This window comes from Danio aesculapii, chromosome 6 (genome assembly GCF_903798145.1).
Source record: "Danio aesculapii chromosome 6, fDanAes4.1, whole genome shotgun sequence".
NCBI lineage: Eukaryota > Metazoa > Chordata > Actinopteri > Cypriniformes > Danionidae > Danio > Danio aesculapii.
In genome coordinates, this window is record NC_079440.1 from 25,085,233 (window position 1) to 25,105,788 (window position 20,556).

The 20,556-nt window shown below is 34.5% G+C and overlaps 1 long non-coding RNA gene across 1 annotated transcript; it reads left to right on the forward strand.

Moving 5' to 3' along the window:
• Positions 1-17,452: 17,452 nt before the first annotated feature.
• LOC130230088 (uncharacterized) lies at positions 17,453-18,134 on the forward strand. Its single transcript, XR_008837911.1, has 4 exons — positions 17,453-17,501; positions 17,590-17,688; positions 17,805-17,968; positions 18,059-18,134. It is a non-coding gene; the product is annotated as an uncharacterized LOC130230088 (long non-coding RNA).
• Positions 18,135-20,556: the final 2,422 nt, after the last annotated feature.

Here is a 20,556-nt window from a genome sequence, read left to right on the forward strand (position 1 = left end):
CATGTTTGGATATATAGGCAAGTCATTTGACAACAGTGGTTTGCTATATTTAAATATATATATATATATATATATATATATATATATATATATATATATATATATATATATATATATATATATATATTCCCTAAAAGCTGCTTTTATTACAGCCCAGCTAAATACTTTTTTTTCTCAGAAGAAAAAAAAAAAAAAAAACGCTATATGAAATACTGGGAAACTCTCCCCAGCAGATACTGCCTTTTTCGGGTGAGGAAATTCAATTTGGCTCAGGAGCTTCTGACACAGTTTTACTGGGCTGTCATCGAGTCAGTTTTGTGTTCTTCAATACTGGCTGGTATGGATCAGCCACCAAATCAGGCATAAGAAGGCTGCAACGGTCTGTCAGGACAGCTGAAATGTTTATATGAAGTGTCATGGATTAAAGTGTATGTATTGTGTTCATGTTGAATTGACCCAAACCCTAAACCATGAACACAAGAAATACAATCTAATTGATGATTACATTATTTGAAGCAAGCACATAGCAGTTACAGACATCTAATTAAGTATTACCATGTTTACATTTGGGTAGTAAGGTGGCTCAGTGGTTAGCACTGTCACCTCACAGCAAGAAGATCACTGGTTCGAGTCCCAGCTGGGCCAGTTGGCATTTATCTGTCGAATTTGCATGTTCTCCCCGTGTTTGCTCCGGTTTCCCCACAGTCCAAAGACATGTGTTATAGGTGAATTGAATATTGTCTGTAGCGTGTGTGTGTGTGTGTGTGTGTGTGTGAATGAGTGTGTATGGGTGTTTCCCAGTACTGGGTTGTGGCTGGAAGGTCATCTGGAAGGTTGCTGCGTAAAACATCTGCTGGAATAGTTGGCAGTTCATTCCACTGGGGTGACCTCTGAAATAGAGACTAAGCTGAAGGAAAGTGGATGAATGTTTACATTTAATAGCATTTAAAATGAGTTTTCTCCAAATCACTGTATTCATTTCACACATATATTCTTGTATTCAGTATGTAATTTCCAAGTTAAGTAAAACATGCGAAAGTTTAGCCATTAAAAAATAAGATTTTTTATAGTAAATAACTGCTAGCCTGGTTAATTTATCACAACACCTTCCCCTTCCCAAGACACTTTTTAGGTGAGTTCAAATGGAGCCGTGGATATGAAGGAGTTAATAAAGTATATTTTGTCGACTCCACGTGTTCAGCGCTGGGAAAGATCTTGATAAAGTCAAAAGATCACGAGGATCACACCTCTTAACTCAGCTGGACAGGTCATATGTTCCAAGCTGAGACAACAGAGAGCCTGTGCTCTGTGAATCTGTGTGTGTGATGTGGAGACTGATGTTTGTCATCTCTGGCAGATCTCCAGTGGCTGTTCAAGAGACACCTGCTGTATTTCTGCAGTCAGTTTGTACTCGTGTGCTCTCTGTTCGGCAGGGGGTAGACAACAGACAACAATGTTACAAAATTGTGCTGGAAGAGCATCCATTGCGTAAAACATATGCTGCATAAGTTGGCGATTCATTCCGTTGTGGCGACCACTGATTAATAAAGGGACTAAGCTGAAAAAAAAATTAATGTATTAATGTAGATATTTCTAGAAACCACTGTCCATATACAGGACTTTTAACACATTTTTAACAAAGAATTTATGTTAACACTTTAGATTAGGGAACACTTAAATATTCCTTCAAATTTGTAACATTATTTAACATCAACCCTAATTGCTGTTTTCTGATGGTAAAAACCTCTGTTCAGGGTGGCACAGTGGTTAGCACTATCACCTCACAGCAAGAAGGTCGCTGGTTTGAGTCCCTGATGGACCAGGTGGCATTTCTGAGTGGAGTTTGCACATTTCCTCCGGGTGCCCCGGTTTCAAGTTTCAATAGGTGAACTGGGTAAAAACTAAATAGGCCGTAGTGTATGAGTGTGCGGTGTGATTGCAAGAGTGTATGGGTGTTTCAGAGTACTGGGTTGTGGCTGGAAGGTGGCTGATCTGTGTAAAACATATGCCAGAATAGTTTGCAGTTTATTCCAATAGTATCTGGATGCAGCCTTTGTGATGCAAGCTGAGATTGCATCACTCAGCGATGCAATGTCAGACACAGTGCACTCAATGGAGCGAGTGACGTCACTGTGAGGGGTAGGGTTAGGGGTGGGGTTAGGTGAGCACATTAAAAAGCATTGGATGGAGCTCAGATTGCACTGCACCAGGTCTGCCTCCAGACCCCTCTCATTTATTCTGCTGTGGCAGTCCGTGATAAATAAGGGACTAAGCTGAAGAAAAATGAATGAACCATGTTTATGCATAAGGTCAGAGATATTAGAACATGCAACACAGAATAGGATATTAATATGTGCTTAGAAACTGGCATTATGCTAGCAATTAGCATGCTAAGTAGTAAATATGTTTTACCTAATCTAAACTTCATATTAAATAATAATTTTATTTTGTACAACATTTTGATCAACATATAAGCACAAACGTTAACATTTTAAAGTGCATAAAAATTTTAATTTTTGCCATTCATTTTCTTTTCGGCTTAGTCCCTTTATTAATCAGGGGTCGCACAGCGGAGTGAACTGCCAACTTATACCGTATATGTTTTATGCAGCAGATGCCCTTCCAGCCACAACGCAACACTGGGAAACACACATACACTGCGGCCAATTTAGCTTATTCAATTCACCTATAGCACATGTCTTTGGATTGCGGGGGAAACCGGAGCACCCGGAGGAAACCAAAGCGAACACCGGGAGGACATGCAAACACCTTTTCATGTTTTACAATTTCACTTTCAAACACACACGCACACACGCACGCACACACACACACACACACACGCACACACGCACGCACGCACGCACGCACGCACGCACACACACACACACACACACACACACACACACATTATAATTTCTGGTGAAGATTAAACTAACTTGTGGTTATCATTGAAGCAATAACTGAGGCCATAATGATTATAGTTTTTTATTATGAGAAAGTAATGATACATTCCTGGCAGCTGTGATGGTTAATTAATTACTGGATTAAACTTGCCACACATTTTTTTTAGGTCATCCTGCATTAATAGCTCTAGTATTTGAGAACTTAAAGCAGCTTAACCTGGTATTTTAGCCACTTTTTTAGGAGTTCATGTGAGTTATATTGAGAAATGCTGAGTCGTGTTCATTGGCTCTGGGATGCTAAACAGTGGATTTTGTTTTATTATTATTAATAATATTATTATTATTATTATTATTATTATTCAAAGCGCATACTGTAGTCAACATTTAAAGTGGATAAAAACCCATCAACTATTCAACAATATACCAATTCTTGTCTTAAGAGTTTTGAAAATCTTTTTCGATCCACTTTAGAGTAGTTGCCTACTGTACATTTTGGGCAGTTAGATTGTCATCTAAACAATCAAAACAATCTGTGATTAAAGTGCTCACCATCATTTCATTTCAGGACTTTCTCCTGTTGAAAACTAAATATGTTAAATTAAGTCTGACCTTCATATGGACTAACTAACTAACTAACTAACTAACTAACTAACTAACTAACTAACTAACTAACTAACTAACTAACTAACTAACTAACCAACTAACTAACTATATAATGATAAATAACTAACTATATAATGATGATCACAAATCTGGCTGCCCTTCTCACTGTTACATCTGACAAATAAGCAGGAGTCAAACTATTTTTAGCGTTTCTTTATTTTGTTTAACATTAAAGAAAGATATTTTAAAGAAAGCTAAGAATCACTGACTAATATTAAAAGAAATACTATGGAGGTCAATGGTTACAGGTTCCCAGCTTTCTTCAAAATATCTTCTTTTGCGTTCATCAGAAAAAAAGAAAGTCAAGCAGGTTTGGAACATGTAAAGGATGAATAAACTATGACAGATTTTTCAGTTTGGGGTGAACTATACCTTTGAGCTTGGAGCTCTGGGTCTGTCACATATTAAAGTGAGCGAAAAGGGTTTATTCAAAAAGTTTTAACATGTAAACTGAGATGTAATACATTAAAACCAAAGCTTCAACTTTGTAAAATACATTTTAATGTAATTTCATTTAAAATGTATGTCATCAAACTATTTCAATTAAATACATTTCTAATTAGAATATTTTATATTAAAACTGCAATTTAGTATAAATTTAGTGTATACCTAACTGCTTGGGTACTGATTTAGATGTCCCAACTTAGATGTCCAATAAATGCATAGAGTGGGTAAACAAAATGTGGAATAAAGAACAGAACAGAAAATACAGAACTTTAAAGCAGTTAAGACCTGCCTGAAACTACTTCAGTCATGCATTTCCAGACCCGTAGTATGAAATCAAGTTATTTTGTTTTAGTATAATAGAACAGTGTAGAATTGTCCTTTAAATGTAAATGTCCTTTCATTAATATTATTTTATCTTCAAGTGCAGTTATAGTATAGTATAGTGTATATATACAGTTGAAGTCCGAATTATTATCCCCCTTTGAATTTTTTTCCTTTTTAAATATTTCGTAAATGATGTTTAACAGAGCAAGGAAATTTTCACAGTATGTCTGATAATATTTTTATGTGTTTTATTTCGGCTAGAATAAAAGCAGTTTTTTTATTTTTTAATAAACATTTTAAGGTCAAAATTATTAGCCCATTTAAGCTATTTTTTTTCTCGATAGTCTACAGAACAAACTATCGTTATACAATGACTTGCCTAATTACACTAACCTGCCTAGTTAACCTAATTAACCTAGTTAAGCCTTTAAATGTCACTTTAAGCTGTATAGAAGTGTCTTGAAAAATATCTAGTGAAATATTATTTACTGTCATCATGGCAAAGATAAAATAAATCAGTTATTTGAAATGAGTTATTAAAACTAATATATTTAGAAATCTGTAAAAATCTTCTCTCCGTTAAACAGAAATTGGGGAAAAAATAAACAGGGGGCTAATAATTCAGGGGCCTAATAATTCTGACTTTCCATTTTCATAATTAACTCACTTCTTTTTTATAAGTGTTGATTAGTTGAATGCAGCACGTTACACATTTTCTCTTGTTGGGTTAAAACCTGCTTGAGGGGCTTTTTTTATTCTGTGACATAATTTTTAATCTCAATAAATGGGTGGGAAGAATCAATACATAACTGGAATCAGTGTGAATAATAAGATTTACGTGGCAAAAATTAACAAAGCAGGTCTGACGATTTACATTAAACAGATAATCCTTGCATACTAGAAATTGCGTCACAGTAGTGGGTTGGGCCCTGAAGCTACAAGGTTTAAAGTCTTAAACCCTTTCTAACACAAAGACTGTTGCTTACCAGCAGAGGTGGTGCGTGTCAATGCAGTCTTGTAATGTCAGATGGAATGTATGATGTGACGCAATGTTATGAATGGTCAGTAGTGTCACTGGAAAAAGTTACTTGTACTGTAATGTGGTTGAATTGTCCTTTGACTTGTGAATGATTTAAATGATGTGTCTTTGAGTCATTTAAACTATAAATATTTGAACAGGCATTAACAATAATGATGTGATGATGTGATCCTGTTCCTGCTTGCTGATTGATATTACAGTAAGTTACTTAATAATCAGCAAACCAAAAGTTTTATTGGAAGGTTGTAGAAAGACTTATTTTCGCTTGCTTTGATTACTGTATAATAATGGAATTTCTTATTCATCCTATAGAGTATGTGAAACAGAATTTCCTTTTCATTCTTGTGAAGTACTTACGTCACTTTTGTTTGCTTTGTGGACAGTAAACCATAAGCGTCATGGTGATTATCAAACTCTTTAGACATTAGGATGAATCATTGTATGATGGAAGATTGGCATGTGGAATACAATTTATGTTTTGGTTACACCATCAGTGATAGTGTCCAGGTCAGAAGAAAGTTTAATTGATAAAGGATTGCTCTTTATAGCTCAAGAAACGTTACTGAAAAGTTACTGAAGTATGAGTTCTTTACACTTCATGATGGTATTGTTTTGAAGTGTGAACTTCCATGTTTGGCTTGTACAGCTCAGCTGTTTGTTTGTGTGACATGAGCTGGCCGTAGCAGACGGACTGGTTTTACTACTATAGGCACACCTGTTACGTAACTCGACTCTGTCTTACTGTAGGTGTCAAATTATCTTGTTTTCCAAAGGAAGAGTATAGGGAAATCCTATGTAGTTCATATACTGTGCTGATCAAAATTTGAAAACAATTTCACTCACTCACACATTGATTTAGCTTAGTACCTGCTTTATCAGGGGTCACCACAGTAGAATGAACCAGTAGTTATTCTGGGATATGTATTGGTGGATGCCCTTCCTGCAGCAACCCAGCATTAAGAGCTCAACCCCCAGTGCTGAGAAACACCCGCACACTGTGAAAAAATGTATAAACACTTTTTTTAAATAGTGTAATTTTCATCATTTAAAATTGAAAGCAATTTTAGCCGCAGTCATAAACAATGTTGTTTTATAAAATGCTCCCAGAAGATTCGAAAAGGTCATGATGTTTGTTTTAAAGGTTTGGAAGCAAATATTTGTTAGACCTTCACAGAACATTTAGAGTGTTCTCGGGACTTTCAGGGGACTATTTTTATTTTTTTTAATTTATGTTCTCAAAACATTCTGAGAACATCCCTGCTGGTGTCAAGAATAGTGCTTAGAACAGTGGATATTCTGAGAAGGTCATGATTTAGAGTTCTTTAAATAATTATTTTGTCAGTAACACTTTGCAATCATGTGCACTAATATGCATTAAAGTGGACCTATTATGCCCATTTTTACAAGATGTAAATGTGTCTATGTGAAGTTTCAGCTCAAAATACCCCACAAATAATGTTTTAATGTTTTTATAACTGTTCGAAACTGCCACTTTTAGACTTTAAAATTGAGCCATTGTGGTAACTGTCACTTTTTTGTAACTTTTTCAAATAAGATTAATGCTCCCAGCCTTCTTTTCAAAAGAGGGTGGAGCTACAAGTGCCTGTGTGTCAGAATAGTGGCAGACCAACACTAATGAGGGAGAGATCATCATTAATGGGATGGACTTTCCCCCTCTGATGTGATGTACAAAGGCAGAATGTCAATCAAAGTGTTTCTGCACACTATTTTTATGAAGTGTGATTATAAAAATAATTGCAGGCTGGCTATATTCACAAACTGTTGCAGACAGCTGTGTTTAAGCCCCTTATAAAAGTGATTTTTTTAGCATAATTGGCCCCCTTCAAATTAATTGATCATTAGCTAATGATTTGATAAGGTATCAATATATTATGACTTCACTTGTTGAGACATAGGACTGTTAACTATTTGGTTATTTACTGTAATTAGTTAGTTAGTCCTGCCTGTGCCAGTCATATCATAATGATATATTAGCAAATCATTAGCTAAGGATTAATTAAAGCAGACAACTGGGAGATGATTACCACAACAGGTTGAAGCCATGCATTTCAACTTCCTAACTACATTAGTTAACTAGATTACTCTGTTGGAATAAAGATAGCTCACTCACTCCTTCTAGATAAAATAAACATCTCCACTTTAGCTGAAAATATTATCATTTAACAAGGCAATGAGTTAAAAAATAAAATAATAACTTGACTTCTAGTTGATCATTTGGAAAAGTGGCAGAAGGTAGATTTTTCCAATGAATCTTCTGCTGAACTGCATCCCAATCATCACAAATACTGCAGAAGACCTATTGGAACCAGCATGGACCCAAGATTCTCACAGAAATCAGTCAAGATTGGTGAAGAAAAAATCATGGTTTGGGGTTACATTCAGTATGGGGGTGTGCGAGAGATCTGCAGAGTGGATGACAACATCAACAGCCTGAGGTATCAAGACAGTTGTGCTGCCTGTTACATTACAAACCACAGCAGAGGGCAAATTCTTCAGCAGGATAGCACTCCTTCTCATACCTCAGCCTCCACATCAAAGTTCCTGAAAGCAAAGTAGGTCTAGGTGTTCCAGGATTGGCCGGCCCAGTCCCCTGATATGAACATTATTGAGCATGTCTGTGGTAAGATGAAGGAGGAGGCACTGAAGATGAATCTGAAGAATCTTGATGAACTCTGGGAGTCATGCAAGAATGTTTTTTTTTTGTCATTCCAGATGGCTTTATTGATAAGTTATTTGAGTCATTTCAGAGATGTGTGGATGCAATTGTCCAATTCATACTCAATATTAATTCCTTTTCCACTGCACCATGACTTTATATTCTACACTGTACATTATTTCTGTTTAGTGACAAGACTTTTGTCTAAGCAAAGTCAAACCTTACTGTCCTAATTAAATAATTAAAAATCAAGGCATGATCATGTTTTATTTTGGTAAAATAAGCATAATCTAGAGGTCTTTGCCTTTCATATAAGCCACTTCTGATAGCAAATGATCAACTAGAAGTCAAGTTATTATTTGCTGTTTCTAACACTTGCATAGGCGACAAGACTTTTGTCAAGTAGTGTATGATTATTTGGCAAGTATGTATTTCAGAGTACATCATGCTGCTCCTGTGTGTGTGTCTGTGTGTGAGAGTGAGAGAGAGAAAGCGCCAGGCAATGAAGCTGTTGAGTGTAAGAGCAGAGCACATTAGTATTCACGACCATTCCAAATATGGTCAAACCTGAGTTTTTCATTCTAGGAATCATTCTTGGTCATAAATGAACATATTACTGGGTAATTTGTGCATATGCTGATGCCATGTAGATATCAGGGAACAGTTTTGCAACTAGAGGTGCATGGTTGCATTTTTCTTTTCTTTTTTTTTTTTGAATGAATGAATGCTTTATTACACTTTGTTAAAAGTTACGCTCATACAATTATTATTCTTATTTTTAAACACTGTTAATGCATTGTAACATTAAACTTTTCTCTTATAACCATTTTCTCAGAATGGAAAATAAATACTTAAATGTAGAAAAAAGTAAATGCTGTAGGATATTTATGAAATTGAGACATAACATTTTATGACAAAGTTTCAGACTGCTTTATACAACCTACAGCTAATCACTTTGTTGGATTCTGGAGAGTTTTAAAGTTTTAAATAAAATAAAAATAAATACATTTATTCATTTAATTATATTAGAGCATGTATATTAGAAAATATATCACTCACCATAAAAAAAATGGATTCAAGACTCTCTGTTTGTATAATTAACAACACAATGAAAGAAATTATCTAGAAGCTCAAACAGTCCAATAAATTAAATGAATTCTTTTCACCCAAATATTAACGAAGGTTCATTGTACTGAATATATATAAATACACACATACACACGGATACACACACACACACACACACACACACATATACATATATATATATATATATATATATATATATATATATATATATATATATATATATATATATATATATATATGAAGAGTTCAGATGCAAAAAGTGCCATCTGAAATTTCCATCGAAAATTAACATTTTTCTAAGATGTTTATGTTTAGTTATTTCCTTTTAAAGACCATAAAAGAACTAAATCTTTGCCATAAATGTGATTTACTGAACCTACACACAGGAGCCTGGTAAAAATGCCAGTTTTAGTAGAAAATTTTAGATGACACTTAGATGTTTTTGCATCTGAACTCTTCATACGTGTATATATATTTATAATATATATAATCCTCATTTATAACAACTTTAGTTAATGTGATTTTTTGCAAATGAACTGCACAAATATGTTACATGTTATATACATATAATATTTAATTTACATTGAAAGTACATTGTGATGAGTAGTGCAGGCCGAGGAACTGTGGGAACTGAGTTTTAATGGGAGTGTTATAGCACAAAATATTAACGTAAAGCTCTACTGAGATCACATATTCAGTGAAGTCAACAAAACTTAAATGGAATAAGTAAATGCAAAAGTGTAATGAATGCTTTTAATATATTAGCAAATGACACTTAAATGACAGTGAAAAGCAATACATTGTATAAAACCATATGACAAAATCACAAACATGACAGACATACCAAATTCATCTATGCATTAGCTGCGGTGGCATGACAGCTAGCAGGAGATAACTGTCATTCAAGTGGCCACGCCCTTAACTAATGAAATAACTGACGTCTCCAAATGGGTCTGGAAGATATGTTTCAGCACAGTTCTGATCGAACTGTCCCCATCTGATTACTGCATGGGAACATTCTGGTAATGTCCTCTGTTCTCTTTTAAACTTTCTCACATAAACATAAAATAACTAACATGGAACGTTCAACAATAGTTGTATCAATAATGTTGTTAAATGAATGGTAGAGAACCTTGTGGGAATGTTCTATTATGTTCTGAATGTTCTGTCCTCTTTGTAACAGTGTACGATGACTATTAAAAGCCAATACAGAATGTCCCCAAAATTATATTGGTAGAGGAATATGCAATATGTAGAGGAATGTTCTGTTAACATTTCAAATGTCTTCTTTGTTGTAACATTATAATGTGATCGCAAATGAAGCTAAATAGAACACTATAAATAGTTTGTAAGATTGAAGAGATGAGCTTGCAGAAATTGAATATTATCAGTAATTCTTCTGGTAGGGTTAAAAAGATCATTCCACCAGCAACAGTCAATGGGGAAAGAGTATTTCTTGAAGAAATGTTTCTAAAAAATTCCATCTTAGTACATTAGATTTCTGAGGAATGAAATGCATATGTGACACTGAAGACTTGCTAAAAAATATTTGCCAGTAATAAAATAGAAGTGCAAAAAAAGTGGGTTTAAATTGTAATAATACCTCATAATATTTCTGTTCTGTTTGCTTTATTTTTAATCAAATAAATGCTGATTTAGTGATAATAATAGATTTAAGATTTATTATTTCCGAGCTGTGTACTGCTGTCAAAATGCACATTCTTGTCTGTCAGTAGCAAGATAATGAACATACTTCATTCTCTCTCTGTCTGCCTCTCCAGTCAAAACAGACTTTTCAATGAGAAACACTTCATCTAAGAAGGAATTTATCAGTTTTCTAGCATAACATCAGAATGTCACTGTGCGACTTGTTTAACAGGTGTTGCTTAGTTCTGTTTGTCCTTTTGTACTGTGGGAGAATTAGGCTCCTCCGATCAGTGTATAAAAACAATGTGCTTGTACGTCATACTGGAGATCAGTTGTCTATGTTGTAAAAGGAATGACTTATCCACGGCATGTGTGTGAAAATGTGCCAGGAGTGGTGTTGTGCGTCAAGCACTTGATAACCCCACCAGTACTATATTTGCAACACAGCAGTGAAACAGACATGTATAGTGAAGCTAAAGCAACTTTATTTTTTAAACTCTGACTGACCCCACTGCTTAGTTCATAGGTCTCAAACTCAATTCCTGGAGAGCTCTGCACAGTTTTGCTCCAATCCTAATCAAACACAGCTAATGCAACTAATCAAGGTGTTTAAGACTACTAAAGACTATTAAAGGTGCTGTTTTTAAGTTTTTGACTCTTCTAAAAACATAAAAATATCATATGTTTGCAGATACTTAAGAAACATGTTATGTGAACATTCTTGTTTATCTAAAAAACAATGCTAAAGTCAGATATTCTGCTTTGAAAGTGTAAGTTATTTGCCGGAACAATGTCTTTGTTTGGTTCTTTTAACTGTTCACTGCCACTTTACCTAATTATATTTTAGCACCCCTGGTTGCCTTGATGGAAAACCACGTATTTTGTTTATTCATTCAGAAAGGCTCTCAAAACGTGTCCGTGACCGAAATGCGACCTCTGATGGACAGTAGCAGACTCCGAAATGAGACGCAGATTACGAGTTCCACATGAGGTGATTAACTGGCAAATAATAGAAATATTTTGAATGTAAACAATAGGTGAGCAAGTTACATTGTAGCCCCGTGTCCGAACAACACGCTACGTGACGAGATTTGCAGTGATAAGCAATTTGGCTGTTTGCACCGGTAATATGGCAATAAATGTCATGTAAAATGGCATTCAAACTTACATCATTACATTTAAAACTGAATAAAGCACATGAGGTGTAGTTGAGCAGATTAATGTCAGTAACTAAGCAGTTAATGTCAAATTTAGGCAACTCAAACCGTTTAAGGAAACCAATAGCAACAAACCATTTGAGTTAAAAAACTAATCTTTGTGAGTACCGTGAACTTGCTCTATTTAAGTTGAAGTAATGAGGTATTTAATTAGGTCATACCTTCAACACTGAGTTCAAAACTCTTTTCAAATGAGTAGAATTCACATTCAGTAAATTTTGAGTTAACTACTCTCATTACATTTAATAAATTTGACTGTTGGGTTTTACAGTGTAGCAAGTGTACAGGTCTTTCTTTGAATGATTTCAGCACATCATTAGTCTCCCATATTACTCAGATGTGAACTAAGTTTACTCTGCTTAAAACCTTAAAAGATTCCTGTAATCCTAGGCCTGCAATTAATTCTTTTATTGTTGATTTGACAGAAATCTGTTATTGGCTGTAATATACCAATTTTCCCCCAAAATATCCAGTTTTATTAACAAGGCATGTTATGAGTAAATTTCACACTTCAGATGGTTATATTTGCTGTGAGATATAATTGAGTGAATGTGTGTCATGCTGATCATGATGAACTCCAGATGAGTCTTGCATGTTGTTTGTGTTTAGTGTGTTCAGTCTGACCATTCATTTCAATGGAGAGCAAGTGACTGTTGATGACCTCAGGTACGTGAGCAACAGCGACTGTTTGTCACCAGATGTGGTAGAGTCAATTGACTCAGCAAAGTGGAGAATCCTTTAACTTTATGTGAACGAGGAGCGACTTTTGTGAGCGACAGTCAATCTGAGCATCAGTAGAACTGATCCTCTGCTCCTGCAGCCTGTTATTCTCCATGGTTTAGAGACTTACACAGACCCACATATATTTAATGTTTTCCTTAAACAATGTTTATTTTTAGCAACTCGTGAACTTATTCGCTCTCAGTGATTATCATCATAAATGTTACCTCAAGTCGGGAACACCCTCTAGCAACTTCAATTGCCTCTCAGGGCGACAAATATAATGTTGCTGCTAGTTTGAATGCAACTTTTCAATTTGACATGGGCTACAAGCTATAATGTTAAAGCCAGCTCCAAATAGACAGGACTTGAGCTTCAAATGGGCTGTACAAATAACCTCCTGTGGCTTTTGATTGATTTATTTAATGTTTTGTAAATGACAGAGTTTGATCTTTTGTGTTTTATTAATGTCTACACCTACACATACCCCAAACCTAAACCTACCCTTTAGAGTAATGAAAAAACTGTATTTATTGTTGTACAGCGTCACAAAAATAACAATATATTTATTTGCAATAGCTGCAGCTCTATAAAAATTCTAGTCCCGTCCCACTTACAGCATAAGTCCCTCCCACTCGAAGGTCAACTAACCTATTTGCAGCCTAAAGCCTCTCCCACTTTAAGGTCTCCCATCTTACTAGAGGTGTAAGTCCTCCCTCTGGGAGTTCTCCAGGCTACAGCAATGTTTAGGCTTGTTTGAATTGACCCACACTAGCCTGTTACCGGTTGGCGAGATCTGCCGTTTGCAGGCATGGGAGGAGTTAATAGACTGTGGTCAATTCAGACACTTTTTTTGTATTTTCAGAGATGTGCTAGGCAACTAGGCATGGGCCGGTATACGTTGGTATGATAACCTTGGATAAATATACCATTTTACGGTATCACGGTATTGTGATTGCTGCTCTAAAATAAGTACTTTTTAAATGTCTCAGTAAAAAAAAACTTTTTTACCCCATTGAACACAATAGATTTAATTTTAGGAAACATTTATACTATTTTGGAACAGAAAACATGTTGGGCTAAATAATTAAAATAAATAATTGACTTCTGCTGTCTCAATTAGTTTCAAAACACAGATTTATTTACAACACATAACAAAAATAAAAAAAAACTTACATAAACCTTAGGAACGGTAAAACCTTGACTTTCCCAAACCGCGGTAAACCTTGAAACCGGTTACCGTCCCATGCCTATGCTGAACCAGTTAAACCCAAACTTTATTTGCTATGTTTGATCTCTGAAAAAACTAAATAAATAAAGAGCATCACCTTTTTTTTTAACATTGTTTGTGTATATAACATGTTCAAGTTCATGCTATTTTATTTTATTAATGTAGAATGTTTTTCCAAGTATTTATTCTTCTACAATAGAAAACATATTCAAATAACTTATTCTTATTTTTGTTAAAGTTTTTGTGTTTATTCGGATATTAGATATTCAATAAAAAGTTTGGTTAATATGTAAATGCGTAAAGAATAAATGTATGATTAAATCAAGTAGCATGCATCATCCTTGTCATCACAGAATCTGACTAATTAGAATAAAGTGTCGTCATCAAAGCATTTCGCAGCAGATTTTGAGCAACTGCTTCGGCTGACCTGAGTGTCTGCTCTTGTTGGACAAACTGTCTAACCAGTATAAATAGCTTTTGTCATGCGGTAGCCGATTCTTGAAGCCACATGAAGTCAAAACAGCCTCTTGCCGTCTGGAGGCCCAATATCCAGTACAGCTGAGCTCCAGCTCTAATTAAACACACCTGAAGCAGTTAATCAATCTTTTCAGGTTCACCTCACAAGCATGTGTGCTGAAGCAGGCTAAACAAGGTTGAAGACCTCTGGGCTAAGGTCATGTTTTCACTTGGTATTACATACTTGGTATTATACTTGATAACTTTTTAGTGATCTGATCAGTTTTAATATGCAAACAAATTTGAGTATTGTGGCACTTACAATTTCAGTAATAACCCATGATCTGGTACAATGCAGAAAAGTTTCAGTTTCTTGTTTTGGTGCACTCTCAAAATGTTTCATAACAATTACATGTAAGCGGTCAAGCTCGGAATGTTTTAGATCCCTTGTATTTAGCTTTGTTAACTTATGGCCCAAATGACAACCATCATAATACCCAATGCTTCATTCATAGTCTTAAGCTTTAGCATAGTCTTAGTTTTATCAGGCCATTAAAATTTGAAGCTAGTGAACTTGGCTGATCTGAGTCATCTGTGACAAAGCAAATCTGAAGGTCTTCTCAAGGTCTTTCATTCACAAACAAGTAGGCTTCAGTCTAAGTGGCTATGAAAGAGCACAACGCTGCATTTGTTTGCTTTTTCTAGCTTTAGTGCTACTAGGAAAGACAAATGACCTTTCCTGGCAGTCAGGATAGTATCAGTTCCACACAGAAGATCACCTGTCTTAGTCTTAGCATGTTTGTCTCTTGGCTTTTCTCAGTGAATTCCTGAACACTTAAGTGAGCACTAGAGTTTATATATCAGTTACTTGTGTCTGAATGAATTAATTAAGTAAGGTGTCCCAGATATCTCCAACAAAGACGCTTGCCTGAAATTTTCTAGTGAGTCTAAGGGTGTACTCACACTAGGCATGGTTGCCTTGAACTGAGCTCTCTCCTCGGCCTGCACTCACACTGTAGCATTCACACAGTAATGCCTCATTCACACTAGCAGCAACTTTGTAGCTGCCAGCCACTCTGGGTGGCGACCTGCTGCAAACGCAGGTCTGTGTAGATATATACACACTGTAAACCCTAATGCTGTAACTAATTAATTGAACTGAGTTGTATTAACTTAAATCATTAAAATTCGTTAATCTTAATTAACCTAGATGAGTATTTAGAACTTTTTCTTATTTTTGAGTTTGTAAAAATTTAATCTTTCAAGTAAGGTGAACGATTTTGCTGTGTTTAATTTATACAAAATGTCTCTTTAAAGTTTCATTAACTCAAAATCTTTCAGCCCAGTGATTTTGCGTGTGACGTCATCCAGGTTCACGTACGTTCTCGTGCTTCATTCGTTTTTTTCAAGATGGCGGATCGGCCTCGCTTCACACTACAGTAAGTAAACTATTTACAAATCCAAGAAATATTAAATTTATGTTTTAATCAATATAATCACAGTAACAGTTCAATGTAATGTAGAGTTTGTCAGAATGCGTTTACATGTCGTGCATTACAGAAAACGTGTTTAGCCCCACTTGTTGCTAACTAACGTTAACATTACTGTTTAAAAAAATTTGAATCAGTGCAACGTTAGCGTTAGTTGAAATGTGTTAACTATGAATTTTAACAGTGTTATAAGGACAAAAACATTTGAAATCGGCAGATTAAATTTTTAACATATTTTTAAATCTTGGCGCGAGCATGCGTTTAGGTTGTCATGGTGACGCGCGCTCACACAACCGCACGTCATGGCACTGCGCTGAACTCTGTCCAGACTGTGAATGTGGTATTATCTTCGCGATCTGTAGGCACTACGGAAACGAAAGGCGCATAATCATAACTCAAATAATCTCCGCCTAAATACAGAACGGTATTTTCTGATGACGGGCAAAAACTTAGCCTCGAAACGTAGCTGTCTGTCACACAGCTTGTTGCATGCTGATCCATACACGAGAGCCTAACGGAGAACATTTAAGCTGTTCTCCTCACCTGAGCAGGTACAGAGCAGAGCTTCATCTCACACTAGCACATTGAGGTAAAGTTGGTTTTATATTCATACATTCGTCCAGTAACAACTTGTGACTCTCTCCATATGTCGTTTACCATGGTACTTTGTGTATTCGATCTGAAATCATATACAAGTATGACATGAAAACCACATTAACGTTACACTTAATGCACAATTTTTTTGACTGAACAATGTTGTACTTTGAAAGTCATTGGCTGCTAATATGATTTTACTGTTTAGAATATGCAAAAACTACTTTTCTGAAATTATATTATAAAGGAGAAAGTCTGAATGTGTAAATATAAAACTAACTTTACCTCAATCACCAGTACTGATCAGCACTGATTATTTCCCTGTGATCGAGAAGACATCTCTGCATATCAATGATTACCTGATCAATGCGATCAGTTAAATGATTTTAAATGTCATTTAAGTCAAACATATGTTAAAGGTATGGTAAACTTTTTTTTCCAATCTATTTTTTTAAATATTTACTCAGGAGAGAATATATATAGCCTAAAAACAAAGTATGCCTATCTATAACACAGTAATACAAAGTAATTAAAATTATTAAATAAAATATTAAATAAAATAATAACAAAACAAATATTCTAATCATCCAGACGTGGTAAACAAGAAATAGTTTTTCTGATGTGCAAATTTTGCAGCTTAAAATATATTTATATCTTAAATATATATATATATATTTTTTTTAGGCTATATATTTTTACATCATTAGACAATAAGGTAAGTTTTGTTATTTCTAGCTTTTAAAAACAGGCCTTAAATTTCTTTGTCGTCCTATTCAGTTTTCAAAATTTCAATACTGTTTAAGTTAAATCCGTGTTCATCAAATCAAAGCAACTAACATGATGATCAGCTCTATTGCTAACCGTTTTGGGGGTTGACGTTAGACATCATGCAATTGTACTACTTCCATTCCCAGCTGAATGACACTGTGACTTTGTGTACATACAGAATTGAAGGTTGGTTGTTGCTGACTACAGAAAGATTCTTATATGGAGGCATGTAAAAGGTGGGTAAAATATTCATTTTGTACTACTATGCCTGGCATATCCAGTTAAAGTAAATATTACAGTGTATTTGCAATGATACTTTTGCAGCAAGGAAAGTGAAACTTCAGCTAGACCTTGAGTTCAGTTTACAATATGAAGATCCTGATATCAACATCTGATCTGATCAACACCTGATTTTCATCTGAGGTAAAAAAAATAAATAAGTAAATGAAACATAATAATAATATTAATATATTTTTTCTAGCATTATATATTTTGTAGTGTGGGTTTGTTTTATGAAATTTTCTCTTGTTTTTTTTTAGCTGCAGAGTACCAACATGTTACAAATGAGAATTTTCCCCACAAATTCTTTGGACAACCGCACCACCACCTATTTCATTTGATGACAATTTTAAGGCAAACAGCATCCAAAACTGACAAGACAGCAGATACCCTGGCTAATCTTTTGAAGGTTTATGATGAGCAGGTATGTTTAGGGTCATGTATTAAAGTATTAATTAAAATATAAATATATATTTTATTTAGATTTTTTTTTTCTTAATTTTTGTCTTTGCAGGAACTGCATGATGTCAGTTCATGATGGACTACTGTTATCAGAGGTCTTTTGGTCTTGCTGCGTGAGCGTGACCGGGGATTCTTTAGGACCACCCTGGTAAGACTTCATTCATTCATTCTTTTCACAATTAGGGATGTTCTATTGAAAAGATGAAAGTTGAGGAGCAACTTTTACTTAACATATTTGTAATCATGACTTGTTGATGAATCATGTAAAATTGGCTCAGTCATATTGATATTGTCCTAACATTAATATCCTTGAATTATATTTTAGATTAATAATCCTGAAGCGCTGACTGAAGATGCTTTATTGGCCCTGCAGTCACTGAGGGTCTCTGCTGTCCTGAAGAATGAATTGGACACCACCCACAGCACACTTCCAGACCTTTTTTGTCTTGTTCGGATTTTAATGTATGCTCTTCACATAGTATATAGTAAAGGACTTTGAACTTGTACAAAAAGTTTTGCTTGGCATGGATGATAGAAAATAGAAAGTCGATTAGCATAGAATCCTTAAAGAATGAGTTGATGTAGAGCCTTTTTTTGTACTCAATAAAGACTGTCACTGGGGTAGTAACTTCAAAACATGTACCTTTAATTGGTAATGGTGCATTTTATTATATATATATATATCTATATATATATATATATATAGATATATATATATATATATAGATATATATATATATATATATATATATATATATATATATATATATATAGGGATAGATTGTCTAAAACGTAAAATTCTGTCATTTACTTACTCTTCACTTGTTCCAAACCTGTTTGAATCTCTTGCTTCTGTTGAACACAAAAGTTATTTTGAGGCATTGACTTTCTAATAGGAAAACAAATACTGTGGAAATCAGTGGTTCCAGGTTTCAGCTTTTTTGTCAAAAATAACCTTTTAAGTGTTCAACAGAAGAAAGAAACTCAAACAGGTTTGGAATAAGTTAGAGTAAATGACAGAATCATAGTTCAACCAAGACTGAATATTTATATTTATATATATATATATATATATATATATATATATATATATATATATATATATATATATATATATATATATATATATATATATATATATATAAAAACCATTTGATAGTTACTGTGCCAATGACTTTTTTTTTTCTAAACGAGTCACTTCACAGAATGTGCACTTATTCTTTATTAACGAATGCTTTAAGACTGTAAGTTTCGTAGTTCTTATTAATCTTATTATTATTTAATTTTGTCAAGCTTATAGTGTTTTTTTTTTTTTTTTTTTTTTTTTAAAGCTCTTGTTTGATATATTTGCATTTTGGGAAATTCTTATTAATTTCAGAATAGTGTTTATTTTAAATCTCCTAATGTCTAATTGTTTTTATTGTTTCATGACATTTGTAATTGCACAGGAGGCACATTTGTACTGTTGGACATTTTTTCTTTAAAAATAAATGTCTAAAATGGTATTGTCTGTGTGTTTAAAATTACAGATGTATTTTGATAGATTTATGGGGTTTAAAGAATAAAATTATGGATAATTTCATTTGTGAAACTGAGATGGAGAAGTTAATTTAATAAAAATGCTATCAAAATGTATGAGCTGGGTGACTTGAGTATTTAAAGTTGAAAGAAATTAAAACAATTAGGTTAATTACTATTAAAATGTATGAGCTAGGTGACTTGAGGATTTAAAGTTTGGAGAAATTAAAACAATTAAGTTAATTGCTATTAAAATGTATGAGCTGAGTAACTTGGGTATTTTAAGTTAGGAGAAGTGTCTTGCATGAGTACAACAAACTCAAAACTTGATGTTTCTGTTTACTTAAAATACAACATTTCATAACTTAAAAAATTTGACGTAACTGATTACCTCAAATTTTTTGAGTTTTGTCAACTTATTCGGGATTACAGTGCAGCACAAATACAACGGGCCTCTGAGCGAGCCGTTGAGAAGATCATGTGAGCTCTACTGGTGCTGTCGCTCCAGCCTGATCTCACTAGAAAACATAAGTATTTTACATTTTGTCAGCTTAGTGGCTAATTGGTACGAATTCATACGAGTTCAGTCGTACGAAATTGTACGATCTTAAAAAGGAGGCGTGGCACCTAACCCCACCCCTAAACCCAACCGTCATTGGGTGATTAGCAAATTATCCTCAATTGTACGAATTAGATCATACGAATTAGCCACTAAATCAAAAAGTTACGAATTGGCATGCGATTGTGTTGGTCGCTCGCTTTATTTTCATAAAGTTGAAGGATCCTCAACTTTGTCGTGTCGCTCGACACGCCCACCTGGTCACTAACGGTCGCTGTTGCTCGTGTAGATGGAGGTCAGAGGAAGTCGCTCACTCTCTGTTAAAATGAATGGTCGCCTGTTCCTTTGCAGCTGCGATTCGCTTGTAGTGTGAATGAGGTGTAATGAGATGATGTCTGGGCACTATAAGTCCCAGCAGGCTTAGCGCCACGTAAGCAAGTATTGTTGTTTACGTTCAGACACTTTATTTCCTG